We start from the raw sequence: 15,633 nt of genomic DNA, 5'->3' as shown, positions 1-15,633 counted from the left end.
GCGACTTGCAGTTTCTCAACTCACTCCTGCCACGACAAAAAAAACCAAACCTAATAATATTACAATATAATGGTGTAGTACAATATAGTAATATATAATACTGATATTGTACTATGCCAGTGGTTCTCAACCTGGGGTCCCCAGATGTTTTTGGACTTCAACTCCCAGAAATCCTAACAGCTGGTAAACTGGCTGGGATTCCTGGGAGTTGTAGGCCAAAACACCTGGGGACCCACAGGTTGAGAACAATTGTACTATGCTAATAATTTAATATATTGTATGTATGTATGTGACATACAGTATATTAAATTATTAGCGTAGTACGGAGTCTAAGATCCTCTGGGGAGGCCCTGCTCTCGACCCCGCCTCTTTCACAAGTGAGATTGACGGGGACGAGGAGCAGGGCCTTCTCAGTAGTGGCCCCTCACCTGTGGAATTCACTCCCAGCGACATCCCTCCTTTCCTTTAGGAAAAAATTGAAAACTTGGATTTGGGACCAGGCATTCGGACATTCTGGCAGCTAAAGAAAGGACTTGACGATGGACAGGAATCGACTAAACGGAATGGAATTATGGAACTCTGAAAGATGAACGCTGAGCATGAGATTCGTTTTATTGATTGTGTTATGTACCAATTGTTTTTAACTGTGATAATTGTTTTAACTGCTGTTTTGTATGTATGTATATCTTGTGTAGGCATTGAATCGTGCCTTTTTGTAAGCCGCCCTGAATCCCCCCTCGGGGGTTGAGAAGGGCGGGATAGAAGCACCCGAAATAAATAAATAAATAATAAAAAATGTGTGTGTATGTATGTATGTATGTATGCATGTATGTCTGTCTATCTATCTATCTATCTATCTATCTATCTATCTATCTTGTAAGCTGCTCTGAGTCCCCTTTGGGGTGAGAAGGGTGGCATATAAATGTCGTAAATAAATAAATACTCAAATACTGTGTTTAAAAGAGAGTGGTACAAAGCTGCTGCTGAAACTTACACACCACATTTCAAAGTTACTGCAATTTCCACAAATTCAGAACCATGGACACTTTTTCAGTTTAAACCCCTTTCTTACGGTTGTGAAAAAGAAGCATGCATTTAGCATAACAACACTCCCAAAAAATGCAAATCTCCCCTTTTTTACTTTCACTTTTGAGACTTTCAGAGCAATGCCAAAGGAATAGATTTAGAATTTTTGGAATAACACTTTCGGACGATATAGACACACACAACTACCAATAATGTAGAAATTAGGGAGAAGTAATAAAACTGGAAAGAGAGGGTAACCCTGATTAAACAGAATTTAAAGATACGAATCTTTGGCTAGAGTTCAAAAATGGACATCTGTTGCTGCAAAACACTTGCAAAACAATGTGGTTATTTCCAAACTACGATATGCAAAAAATATGCAACACGGCAAGATGTAAATAATACTCCTTTTACTCAAATACATTGCAGATCATTAACACAAGCAGGAAGACGACGAGGCTACAACTAATTAAAAACATTGGGGCTATTTGACAAGCTTGAAAGGCTAACTGGCTGGTTTGTTGTTGTTTTGAATCCCCGAATTAATCATTTCCCAAAATATTTATTTATCGTGTCAGGAGCAAACCAAACAGTTGTATTGCATTTTTAAACAAACAAATAAGATTTCCAGGGATATATAAACCACTGCCAGGCCATTAAATGCTAATCAAGGTGGTCAGCTGAAACATTCACGCCTAGCTCCAGCAGACAAGAGTCCTTTGTCCCACCCTGGTCATTCCACAGATATAGAAACCCTTTTTCCTAGTTCCAACAGACCTCACAACCTCTGAGGATGCTTGCCATAGATGCAGGCGAAACGTCAGGAGAGAATGGCCACATAGCTCGGAAAAACCTACAACTCCTGATTAGTTCTCAGAAATCCCATTTTCCCAGTTGCTTCTACAATGTCCCGGATTCTCACGGTGCCTCCCACTTTCTCCCTTTGTCCTCAGCTTATTTCAACCGCAGCCCGAAAAAACCTACAACAACCTAGGAAAAAAAGAGTTTATACATCTAATCACCTCTCAACAAAAGATTGCTCCAGGCACTGCCAGGCCATCAAATGCTAATCAAGGTGGTCAGCTGAAACATTCACACCTAGCTCCAGCAGACAAGAGTCCTTTGTCCCACCCTGGTCATTCCACAGATAAATAAACCCTTTTCCCTAGTTCCAACAGACCTCACTACGTCTGAGGATGCTTGCCATAGATGCAGGCGAAACGTCAGGAGAGAATGCTTCTAGAACATGGCCATATAGCCCGAAAAAACCTACAACAACCCAAAAGAAACTTGGTGTGTCTGCGCACTAATTAAGGCCCTCTCACCCTGGTCATTCCACAGATAAATAAACCCACTTTCCTACTTCCAACAGACCTCACTACCTCTGAGGATGCTTGCCATAGATGCAGGCGAAACGTCAGGAGAGAATGCCACTAGAACATGGCCATATACCCCGAAACAATATACAAAAACCCAAACAAGATTTCCATTCTCTCCAAGGGATTTAGTATCTAATATTGGGGCTATTTCACAAGCTTGGCTGGTTTGTTGTTGTTGTTTTTTTGAGTCCCCCAATTAATATTTTCCAAAGATGTATAATTTCTATTCACTCCAAGGTAATATCGAACACTGTGCGGTCAAGTCTCTCCCACATCCACCTCAAAGTTAACGATTTAAAACAGGCTGGAAAAGCAAAGAGCTTCGAAGTAAATATGAAAAACTTGCACAAAACTTCAGAATAATAAAACTTGCACAAAACTTCAGAATAATAAAACTTGCACAAAACTTCAGAACACAATAATAATCACATGTAAAAGTCAAGTGTTTTGACAAGCAAAGGTTACTACCTGTTGTACATAATATTTTGGTACAAGCTCTAACTCAGGCACGGGCAAACTTGGGCCCTCCGGGTGTTTTGGACTTCAACTCCCACAATCCCTAACAGCCGGTAGGCTGTTAGGGATTGTGGGAGTTGAAGTCCAAAACACCCGGAGGGCCCAAGTTTGCCTGTGCGTGCTCAAACTGTTGCATTACTTAAAGAGAAAACATATAATATTTTTTCTAAATATTTCTGAATATATTTTTTCTGAACATATTCTGTGAATATTTTTTATTATTACTCCTGGGAATATTTGTTTATAATTTTTTGGAAATAATTTGTCGGATTTTTTTGTGAATATTTCTGCAAATATGTTACGAATTCTGAATATTTCTGACATTAATGAATATTTCTGACAATATTTTTGCGATTATTTCAATGAATATTTCCGACAACATTTCTGCAAACATTTTATGATTATTTCTGTGAATATTATTTCAGCATCTTTGGGTGATTATTTCAATGAGTATTCATTAAAACAGCCACCAAAAGAGTTATAGAATTCGTAACGTATTTGCAGAAATATTCACGAAAATTTTCGACAAATTATTTCAAAAATAATTATAAAAAATATTCCCAGGAATAATAAAAAATATTTTTATCAATATTTTTTGTAATAATTTATTGAACATTTTTTAATATTTCTGCAAATATTTGAATGTTTAATTTATAGTTATATGCTATTGTTTTGTGATTATTTCAATGAATACTTCTGACAACGTTTTTGCTAATATTTTATTATTATTTCTGTGAATATTTCAGCATCTTTTGGTGATTGTTTCAATGAATATTTCTGCAAATATTTTAATCAATATTTTTGTAATATATTTCTGCAAACATTTGAATGTTTAATTTATAGTTATATGCTATTGTTTTTGTGATTATTTCAGTGATGGTTTCAACGAATATTTGTGCAAATATTTTTATCAATACTTTTTTTGTAATCATTTATTGAATATTTTTTTGAATATTTCTGCAAACATTTTAATGTTTAATTTATAGGTATATGCTATATTTTATGGTTATTTCTGTAAATATTTCAGCATCTTTGGGTGATTGTGTCAACGAATATTTGTGCAAATATTTTTATCAATATTTTTTGTAATCATTTATTGAACATTTTTTAATATTTCTGCAAACGTTTTTAATGTTTAATTTATAGTTATATGCTATTGTTTTTGTGATTATTTCAATGAATATTTCTGACAACATTTTTGCAAATATTTTATGATTATTTCTGTGGATATTTCGGCATCTTTTGGTGGTTGTTTCAATTTAATATTTGTGCAAATATATTTATCAATATTTGTGTGTGTGGCTATTTTAATGAATATTTCTGACAATATTTTTGCGATTATTTCAATGAATATTTCTGATGACATTTTTGCAAATATTTTATGATTATTTCTGTGAATATTTTGGCATCTTTTGGTGATTGTTTCAATGAATATTATGTGCAAATATTTTATCAATATTTTTGTAATAATAAATAATAATAAATATTCACAAAATATGTTCAGAAAATCTATTCAGAAATAGTTGGAAAAAATTGTACATTTGAATGTTTAATTTATAGTTATATGCTATTGTTTTTGTGATTATTTCAATGAATATTTCCGACGACATTTTTGCAAATATTTTATGATTATTTCTGTGAATATTTTGGCATCTTTTGGTGATTGTTTCAATGAATATTTGTGCAAATATTTTTATCAATATTTTTTGTAATCATTTATTGAACATTTTTTGAGTATTTCTGCAAACATTTTAATGTTTAATTTATAGTTATATGCTATTGTTTTTGTGATTATTTCACTGAATATTTCTGACAACAGTTTTGCAAATATTTTATGATTATTTCTGTGAATATTTCGGCATCTTTTGGTGGTTGTTTCAATTTAATATTTGTGCAAATATTTTATCAATATTTTTTGTAATCATTTATTGAACATTTTTTTCTAAATATTTCTGAATATATTTTTCTGAAGATATTTTGTGAATATTTTTGCATTATTCCTGGGAATACATTTAATAATTTATTGAATTAATTTGTCAAATTCTTTTGTGAATATTTCTGCAAATACGTTACGAATTCTATAACTCTTTTGGTGGCTATTTTAATGAATATTTCTGACAATATTTTTGTGATTATTTCAATGAATATTTCCGACAACATTTTCGCAAATATTTTATGATTATTTCTGTGAATATTATTTCAGCATCTTTGGGTGATTATTTCAATGAATATTCATTAAAATAGCCACCAAAAGAGTTAGAGAATTCGTAATGTATTTGCAGAAATATTCACAAAAAGTTTCAACAAATTATATCAAAAAAAATTTAAAAAATATTCCCAGGAATAATAAAAAATATTTTTATCAATATTTTTTGTAATAATTTATTGAACATTTTTTAATATTTCTGCAAATATTTGAATGTTTAATTTATAGTTATATGCTATTGTTTTGAGATTATTTCAACGAATATTTCTGACAATATTTTTGCAAATATTTTATGATTATTTTATGATTATTTCTGTGAATATTTCAGCATCTTTTGGTGATTGTTTCAATCAATATTTTTTGTAATATATTTCTGGAAACATTTTAATGTTTAATTTATAGTTATATGCTATGGTTTTTGTGATTATTTCAATGAATATTTCTGATAACATTTTTGCAAATACTTTATGATTATTTCTGTGAATATTTCAGCATCTGGGTGATTGTTTCAACGAATATTTGTGCAAGCATTTTAATGTTTAATTTATAGTTATATGCTATATTTTATTATTATTTCTGTGAATATTCCAGCATATTTTGGTGATTATTTCAATGAATATTTGTGCAAATATTTTTATTGATATTTTTTTACAAATTCTATAACTTTGTGGCTATTTTAATGAGTATTTCTGACAATATTTTTGCGATTATTTCAATGAATATTTCTGATGACATTTTTGCAAATATTTTATGATTATTTCTGTGAATATTATTTCAGCATCATTTGGTGATTGTATCAATTAATATTTTGTGCAAATATTTTATCAATATTTTTGTAATAATAAATAATAATAAATATTCACAAAATATGTTCAGAAAATCTATTCAGAAATAGTTGGAAAAAATTGTACATTTTAATGTTTAATTTATAGTTATATGCTATGGTTTTTGTGATTATTTCACTGAATATTTCTGACAACAGTTTTGCAAATATTTTATGATTATTTCTGTGAATATTTCGGCATCTTTTGGTGGTTGTTTCAATTTAATATTTGTGCAAATATTTTATCAATATTTTTTGTAATCATTTATTGAACATTTTTTTCTAAATATTTCTGAATATATTTTTCTGAACGTATTTTGTAAATATATTTTTTTTATTATTCCTGGGAATATTTTTTATAATTTTTTTGAAATAATTTGCCAAACATTTTTGTGAATATTTCTGCAAATACGTTACGAATTCTATAACTCTTTTGGTGGCTATTTTAATGAATATTCATTGAAATAATCACCCAAAGATGCTGAAATAATATTCACAGAAATAATCATAAAATGTTTGCAGAAATGTTGTCGGAAATATTCATTGAAATAATCACAAAAATATCGTCAGAAATATTCATTAAAATAGCCACCGAAAGAGTGAATAGAATTCGTAACGTATTTGCAGAAAAATTCACAAAAGAATTTGACAAATTAATTCAATAAATTATTAATTCTCTTAACTCTTTTGGTGGCTATTTTAATGAATATTTCTGACAATATTTTCGTGATTATTTCAATGAATATTTCCCACAACATTTTCGCAAATATTTTATGATTATTTCTGTGAATATTATTTCAGCAACATATTCACAAAATATGTTCAGAAAAATCTATTCAGAAATATTTAGAAAAAAATATTGTACGTTTTTTTAATATTTCTGCAAACATTTTTAATGTTTGATTTATACTTATATACTATTGTTTTAGTTATGCTTTGGTTTTATATATACCTAGGTTGGCATTGAATCTTGCCATTACTGCTTTGAGTCTCCCCAGGGGTGATGTTCTATCTGACCATGGATTAGCAATCAAGACAACGAATTGGATGACGATTTTAACTATGAGATGTCCCGATCTGTATTGGTGGCCCAATACTGCGTATGTTTTTTGTATGTATTCTTAATTTTAATTTTTATATGCTCAAGTGAATTGTATTTTTTAACATTGTATATTTTAACATGTTGTAAACCGCAATGAGTCGCCGCACAGGCTGAGATATTAGCGGTATACAAGCATACCAAATAAATAAATAAATAAATAAATATAAATACAATAAATAAATAACATTTGCAATGTTTCCTCCGTTTACTATGAATTCAGAGACATAGGATTCTGTTCATAGGAGTTTATAAACATGCCAAGTGCTTAGGACGAGTTTGTGCAAACTTGGGCCCTCCAGGTGTTTTGGACTTCAACTCCCACAATTCCTAGCAGCCGGTAGGCTGCTAGGAATTGTGGGAGTTGAAGTCCAAAACACCTGGAGGGCCCAAGTTTGCACATACCCGATCTAGGAGATATGGCGGAGAAAATGCCTTGCAAATGAACCTGTAAAAGGGGAGTGATTTTCAAAATCCGCCCCAAATCGTTCTGTGTTTACATTGCACCAGGTTCTCCTTTTGGGAAAAGACAACTCATTCAGTTGGCTCCCTAAAAATAAGCAAACCAGGTAACTTCATGTTGAGGCTCGGCTCGTAAACACCCCTGAATCTCTCTCTCAGACCTGCACAAGTGACCAGAAGACAGCAGCAGAGGTACACCTTCAAACCTGGATTTCCCCCAAAGTGCGGCATCGTCCACTCCACCCAAAGAGGGGATCCTACGTCTTCTTCAGGCCGGCATGCTGTTTCCTTCCTGGAAGTCCTCCGCCCAGCCTTTCAAGGGAAGCCCCAGAGTTGACAGCAGCAGCAGCAGCACATCATCATCATCATCACCCCAAAATGCAGAATCCCAAAATGGCTTCCAAGCCTCAACAAAGCCTGAAGGATCAGACTAATCCAATCCAGCCCCTGGAAAGCTCCCATTGTCAGTCAGGGCCAGACTTTGAATTTATTGGACCAAGCCGCTGCTTGTGCCTGCCCACACGGGTTAACCCCTTGGTACCCTCTCCAAGCACACGCACAGGGTTGTATTTATAGGGATGCGTTTCCATGGAGTTTTCGCACCCCCTTTTTTGTATTTAAAGCCACAGTTTTGGAAAGAGAATTCTTCCACTCCCACTTCCACTCCCACTGAATGCTTTGGTTGCTTTCCTGTCCTAGAGAACCTACAAGAGCGGTTGTTTACAATGCGTACTTGTCTGAGATAGATAGGGAGATAGACAGGGAAGAAAGGAAGGAATGAAAGAGGTAGAGAAGGAAGGAAGAAGAGAAAGAGAAAGGGAAGGAAAAAGGGAGGGAAAGAGGGAAGGAAGGAGAAAAGAAAGGAAGGAATGAAAGAGGTAGAGAAGGAAGGAAGAAGAGAAAGAGGAAGGGAAGGAAAAAGGGAGGGAAAGAAGGAAGGAAGGAAGGAGAAAAGGAAAGGAAAAAGAGGGAAGGAATGAAAGCAGAAGCAAAGGAAGGAAAAAAGAAGGAAAGAAGGAAGGAAAGAGACATAGGAAAGGAGAGAAGGAGGAAGCGAAAAAGGGAAGGAAGGAGAGAAGGAAGGAAGGAATGAAAGAGGTAGAGAAGGAAGAAGAGGAAGAGAAGGGAAGGAAAAAGGGAGGGAAAGAAGGAAGGAAGGAGAAAAGGAAAAGAAAAAAGAGGGAAGGAATGAAAGTGGAAGGGAAGGAAGGAGAAAAGAAGGAAGGAGAGAGACATAGGAAAGGAGAGAAGGAGAAAGGGAAAGAGGGAAGGAAGGAGAGAAGAAAGGAAGGAATGAAAGAGGTAGAGAAGGAAAGGAAAGGAAAAAGAGGGAAGGAATGAAAGCGGAAGCAAAGGAAGGAGAGAAGAAGGAAGGAAGGAAAGAGACATAGGAAAGGAGAGAAGGAGGAAGGGAAAGAGGGAGGGAAGGAAAGAAGAAAGGAAGGAATGAAAGAGGTAGAGAAGGAAGGAAGAAGAGGAAGAGAAGGGAAGGAAAAAGGGAGGGAAAGAAGGAAGGAAGGAGAAAAGGAAAAGAAAAAAGAGGGAAGGAATGAAAGTGGAAGGGAAGGAAGGAGAAAAGAAGGAAGGAGAGAGACATAGGAAAGGAGAGAAGGAGAAAGGGAAAGAGGGAAGGAAGGAGAGAAGAAAGGAAGGAATGAAAGAGGTAGAGAAGGAAAGGAAAGGAAAAAGAGGGAAGGAATGAAAGCGGAAGCAAAGGAAGGAGAGAAGAAGGAAGGAAGGAAAGAGACATAGGAAAGGAGAGAAGGAGGAAGGGAAAGAGGGAGGGAAGGAAAGAAGAAAGGAAGGAATGAAAGAGGTAGAGAAGGAAGGAAGAAGAGGAAGAGAAGGGAAGGAAAAAGGGAGGGAAAGAAGGAAGGAAGGAGAAAAGGAAAAGAAAAAAGAGGGAAGGAATGAAAGTGGAAGGGAAGGAAGGAGAAAAGAAGGAAGGAGAGAGACATAGGAAAGGAGAGAAGGAGAAAGGGAAAGAGGGAAGGAAGGAGAGAAGAAAGGAAGGAATGAAAGAGGTAGAGAAGGAAAGGAAAGGAAAAAGAGGGAAGGAATGAAAGCGGAAGCAAAGGAAGGAGAGAAGAAGGAAGGAAGGAAAGAGACATAGGAAAGGAGAGAAGGAGGAAGGGAAAGAGGGAGGGAAGGAAAGAAGAAAGGAAGGAATGAAAGAGGTAGAGAAGGAAGGAAGAAGAGGAAGAGAAGGGAAGGAAAAAGGGAGGGAAAGAAGGAAGGAAGGAGAAAAGGAAAGGAAAAAGAGGGAAGGAATGAAAGTGGAAGGGAAGGAAGGAGAGAAGGAAAGAAGGAAGGAAAGAAGGAGGGAAACATAAGAAAAGAAAAGAAAAGAAGGAAGGAAGGAGAAAAGGAAAGAAAAAAGAGGGAAGGAATGAAAGTGGAAGGGAAGGAAGGAGAGAAGGAAAGAAGTAAGGTAGGAAAGAGAAAGAATGAAGTAAAGAGACATAGGAAGGGATGGAGAGAAGGAGGAAGGGAAAGAGGGAAGGAAGGAGAGAAGAAAGGAAGAAAGAAGAGAAAGCAGAAGGGAAGGAAAAAAGGAGGGAAAGAAGGAAGGAAGGAGAAAAGGAAAGATAGATAGGGAGATAGACAGATAATAATACACCCACAAATATATATGCAAACACACAAATATACACAAATATATGCACACAAGCATATGCATATATGCACACACAAAATACATATACACCAGTATTAAAAAAAACTCTAAAATTAAAAAGCAGTATTAAAAAACTCTAAAATTAAAAGAGCAAAACAGCAGAGGAAAAACAATCAGGGACATCTAATCACCTCTCAACAAAAGATTGCTCCAGGCACTGCCAGGCCATCAAATGCTAATCAAGGTGGTCAGCTGAAACATTCACACCTAGCTCCAGCAGACAAGAGTCCTTTGTCCCACCCTGGTCATTCCACAGATATATAAACCCATTTTCCTAGTTCGAACAGACCTCACTACCTCTGAGGATGCTTGCCAAAGATGCAGGCGAAACGTCAGGAGAGAATGCCTCTAGAACATGGCCCTATAGCCCGAAAAAAACTACAACAACCCAGTGATTCCGGCCATGATAGCCTTCGACAATACATATACACAGATTGGGCCACAGCACTGCATGGCAGGGGACGGCTAGTCTATATAAATAATAATGTAATGTTCATTTGTGGGATTAACATAACTCCAAAACCACTGGATGAATTGACACCAGATTTGGACACAAGACACCTATCAGGCCAACGAGTGACCATCACTCATAAAAACACTGAAAAACACAGTGGTAGGGACTTAAAAACCAAAAAACAATAATACATTACAATGTATGCACAAAACCACATATATACACATACAAAACACATATACACATACTGGGCAACAGCAACGCATGGCAGGGAACAGCTAGTATAGCTATGTAAAAAAATGGGCCACAGCAATGTGTGGCAGGGAACGGCTAGTTTATATAAATAAAAATGTAATGTTCTTTTGTGGGATTAACATATCTCAAAAACCACTGGACGAATTGACATGAAATTTGGACACAAGACACCTATCACTCATAAAAACACTGAAAAACATAGCAGAAGAGGCTTAAAAAGCCAAAAAATTAAAAAAAACACCTTACAACACATGCACAAAACCAACTATATACACACACACACACACATATATATATACAAACAAAACATATACACAGACTGGGCCACAGCAGCATGTGGCCTCAAGGGAGTGTGCTTGCTCCATCCATGTTTCACATTTGCACAAATGACCCATCTTCTGCTCGGATACCAGCCAGTATGCCAATGATTTAAACCAAGAAACAGCTTTCTATGATCCTCAGAGACACTCGCAGGAACACCTCAGCAAGCAAGAGTCCAAAAGTGACAGGCTAAACCTGGAACCTCAATCCATGGCTGATACCAAATGAGAGAAGAGAAGACTGGGCGACTTGGAAGGCGCTGAACAGACTGCGCTCTGGCACCACGAGATGCAGAGCCACCCTTCGGAAATGGGGCCACAAAGTGGAATCCTTGACATGCGAGTGCGGAGAAGAGCAAACACTGACCACCTGCTGCAATGCAACCTGAGCCCTGCCACATGCACCAGGGAGGACCTTCTTGCGGCAACACCAGAGGCACTCCAAGGGGCCAGATACTGGTCAAAGGACAGTTAATCCACTACCAAGTTTGCAAACTTTGTGCTTTGTTTGTTTGTTTGGTAAATGCACAATGGAGGACATTTTCACAGCAACACCAGAGGCACTCCAAAGTGGCCAGCTTCTGGTCAAAGAAATTTTAGTATAATGGGAAGTTTTTAATTTTGCTTGTGGTTTTTCTATACATTAGAACTATATTTTCAATTTGCTTTGGACACAATAAATCTATATAAATAAAAATGTAATGTTCGTTTGTGGGATTCACAGAACTCAAAAACCACTGGACGAATTGACACCAAAATTGGACACAACACACCTAACAACCCAATGTATGTCCTTCACTGCAAAAAATTGATTTTGTCATTGAGAGTTGCAGTTGCTGGGATTTATAGTTCACCTATAATCAAAGAGCATTCTGAACCCCACCAACGATGGAATTGAACCAAACTTGGCACACAGTTCTCCCATGACCAACAGAAAATACTAGAAGGATTTGGTGGGCAGTGTCCTTTGGTTTGGGAGTTGTAGTTCACCTACATCCAGAGATCACTGTGCACTCAAATAATGATGGGTTGGACCAAACTCTACACGAATACTCAATATGCCCAAATGTGAACACTGGTGGAGTTTGGGGAAAATAGAATCTTGACATTTGGGAGTTGTAGTTGCTGGGATTTATAGTTCACCTACAATCACAGAACATTCTGAACCCCACTAACGATAGAATTGGGCCAAACCTCCCACACAGAACCCCCATGTGAGCCACAGCAATGCATGGCAGGGGACGGCTAGGTATATATTACATTCCATTAGAGGCCAGTGGCAATAGGAAAAGGAAATTTGGAATTTCCCACGTGGAAATTTGGAATTTCCCAATGATGCTGGGGAAAGTGGAAGGCAAAAGGAAGAGGGGCCGACCAAGGGCAAGATGGATGGATGGCATCCTTGAAGTGACTGGACTGACCTTGAAGGAGCTGGGGGTGGTGACGGCCGACAGGGAGCTCTGGTGTGGGCTGGTCCATGTCACGAAGAGTCGGAGACGACTGAACGAATGAACAACAACACAATCACAGAACATTCTGAACCCCACTAACGATAGAATTGGGCCAAACCTCCCACACAGAACCCCCATGTGGGCCACAGCAACGTGTGGCAGGGGACGGCTAGTAAATAAATAAATAGCAAAGTCATGTCAAACATTATGGAAGTCGCTATTTTCGGTTTGCCTGCATATATTATGTGTTTATTGAGCAAAGATCAGTGTGCCATCTTGTCATACTGTCAAATTATTTTTTAATCACTATAACATATTTCTCTTTATGTGCACCACTGTTATTGGAAACTGTGAATTGGCGACTTGTAAGCACAATGATTCACAATATATATGTTTTCACACTTGGTGGTGCAAGTTGCCTCCGTGCAAATACATTCAATATTCTTTGCATGATCACAGATCAATGAAAAACACAGTACATTAAGGCCAGTCTTTTGTCACTGGTTAATGGCATACGCCTCACCTGTAGTTCCATTACCTGGATACTCAGAACTTGCCTACACCCTGCTGGTTTCTGCATGCATGTCAAAGCTGAATTTTCCATTTCTTAATGCCTTGCTGTGTCACAGGCTGTGCTGCTAATAGCTTCCCCTCAGATGAGATGGTAATCCCACCATGTCCAAAATCCAGGATTTGAGTGGGTTTCCAACCAATTGTGTGTAGCCTGTTGTCGACCTTTGCAACCCGAAAGACAGTTGCATCTGTCAAGTAGGAAAATTAGGTACCACCTTAAAGTGTGGGGAGGCTAAATTAACTGATTTATGAGGCCATAAAAAAGACTCCTGCAAAGCATTCCAGCAGGGAAGCATGCGGGGAATGCGGAAGTGCTTCATCAGTGTCGCAGATGGACGATGAAAGCGACAGCTCCCCTGGCGGCCAGAAAAAGTTAAATAGCCTCTGTGTATGTCTGTATATGTTTGTACGTCAAAAATTGGCATTGAATGTTTGCCATATATGTGTACACTGTAATCCGCCCTGAGTCCCCTGCGGGGTGAGAAAGGCGGAATAGAAATACTGTAAATAAATAAATAAATAAATAAATAAATAAGAGGATGATGCTGGGGAAAAAGCAAGGAAAGAGGAAGAGGGGCCGAACAAGGGCAAGATGAATGGATGGCATCTTTGAAGTGACTGGACTGACCTTGAAGGAGCTAGGGGTGGTGATGGCCAACAGGGAGGTCTGGCGTGGGCTGGTCCATGAGGTCACAAAGAGTCAGAAAAAGGAAAGGCAAGGTGGATGGATGGCATCTTTGAAGTGACTGGCTTGACCTTGAAGGAGCTGAGGGTGGTGATGGTCAACAGGGAGGTCTGGCGTGGGCTGGTCCATGAGGTCACAAAGAGTCGGAAAAAGGAAGAGAGGCCGATCAAGTGCAAGATGGATGGATGGCATCATTGATGTGACTGGATTGACCTTGAAGGAGCTGGGGGTGGCGACGGCTGACAGGGAGCTCTGGCATGGGCTGGTCCATGAGGTCACAAAGAGTCAGAAAAAGGAAGAGGGGCCGACCAAGGGCAAGATGGATGGATGGCATCCTTGACATGACTGGATTAACCTTGAAGGAGCTGGGGGTAGTGACGGCTGACAGGGAGCTCTGGCATGGGCTGGTCCATGAGGTCACGAAGAGTCGGAAAAAGGAAGAGAGGCCAACCAAGTGCAAGATGGATGGATGGCATCTTTGAAGTGACTTGATTGACCTTGAAGGAGCTGGGGGTGGTGACGACCAACAGGGAGCCCTGGCCTGGGCTGGTCCATGAGGTGACGAAGAGTCGGAAACGACTGAACGAATGAACAACAAAGAGAGTGAGCGATCGAAAGGGAATGTACTAAGTATGTGTTACAATTCAGTGTTACATCTAAAACAGTCCCCCAAATCTCATTCTTTTAATCAATAAGAAACATGGGAGGAAAAACACCAGGAAGTGTTTCAGATTACACTGATATCAACAGTAATTCTAGCAGCAAAACCGCTGGAGATTTGACCATGTGTTTCCTGGCATTATGCAACCTGTCCTTTAATTATTCTTTATGACCCAAAGTAATCACCAGCAAGATGCCAGCTTACTAACAGTTGCACCAAAAGCGTTACCGAGAGGGCCTGTTTTCCCTTTGGATACTCCTCTGCCTAAAGACAGTATGCTTTTTGTTTGTTTGCCAGCGATGTGTTACAAACTCCGGAGCAAAACACCACAAACAGTGCGGGCACAGATAAGCGATTGTGACTTTCTTGTTCACTGCCAGGGAGACAGAAGGCGCCAGCTGCTGCTCCAACCGGAGCCCTAGTAAGATCCTCTGAGCTTGGATTATACTCATAGGATTCACGGCGTTGCATTCCCCCAGATGACTGGGTGTGGCTGCGTGGAACCCATTCAATGTTTCGTTCTCAACTTTCAATTATATTTTTGAGGAAAGGAGAAAACATGCACCTACATACTACGTATTTATCTCTCCATTTTTTACTATAATAGTAAAATAGTAATAGTATCACCACTAAACTATGACATAGAATCCTAGAGTTGGAAGAGACCTCCTGGGCCATCATCCAGTCCAACCCCATTCTGCCAAGAAGCAGGAATATTGCATTCAAATCACCCCTGACAGATGGCCATCCAGCCTCTGTTTCAAAGCTTCCAAAGAAGGAGCCTCCACCACACTCCGGGGCAGAGAGTTCCACTGCTGAACACCTCTCTCTCACAGTCAGGAAGCTCTTATAGAATCCTAGAATCAAAGAGTTGGAAGAGACCTCCTGGGCCATCATCCAGTCCAACCCCCATTCTGCCAAGAAGCAGGAATATTGCATTCAAATCACCCCTGACAGATGGCCATCCAGCCTCTGCTTAAAAGCTTCCAAAGAAGGAGCCTCCACCACACTCCGGGGCAGAGAGTTCCACTGCTGAACGGCTCTCA

General features: G+C 38.1%; 1 protein-coding gene across 9 annotated transcripts in view; it reads right to left on the bottom strand.

Annotated features, from left to right (window-relative positions):
- Positions 1–15,633, bottom strand: part of LOC137094741 (SUN domain-containing protein 1-like) — a 135,020-nt gene that overhangs the window by 106,911 nt on the left and 12,476 nt on the right. For 4 of the 9 annotated variants that reach the window (XM_067461946.1, XM_067461940.1, XM_067461943.1 and 1 more), the window contains exon 1: positions 7,710–7,975. The exons of 1 other annotated variant lie outside the window; for it this stretch is intronic. The gene's annotated coding sequence lies outside the window, so the exon portion shown is untranslated. Of the gene's footprint in view, positions 1–7,672; positions 7,976–15,633 lie in introns of those variants that run through there. 4 more of the 9 variants (XM_067461942.1, XM_067461941.1, XM_067461945.1 and 1 more) reach the window with 4 other exon arrangements.

This window comes from Anolis sagrei, chromosome Y, assembly GCF_037176765.1.
Source record: "Anolis sagrei isolate rAnoSag1 chromosome Y, rAnoSag1.mat, whole genome shotgun sequence".
Classification (NCBI taxonomy): domain Eukaryota; kingdom Metazoa; phylum Chordata; class Lepidosauria; order Squamata; family Dactyloidae; genus Anolis; species Anolis sagrei.
Note: the sequence above shows the minus strand (reverse complement) of the source record. Positions and strands in the feature narration are given on the sequence as shown.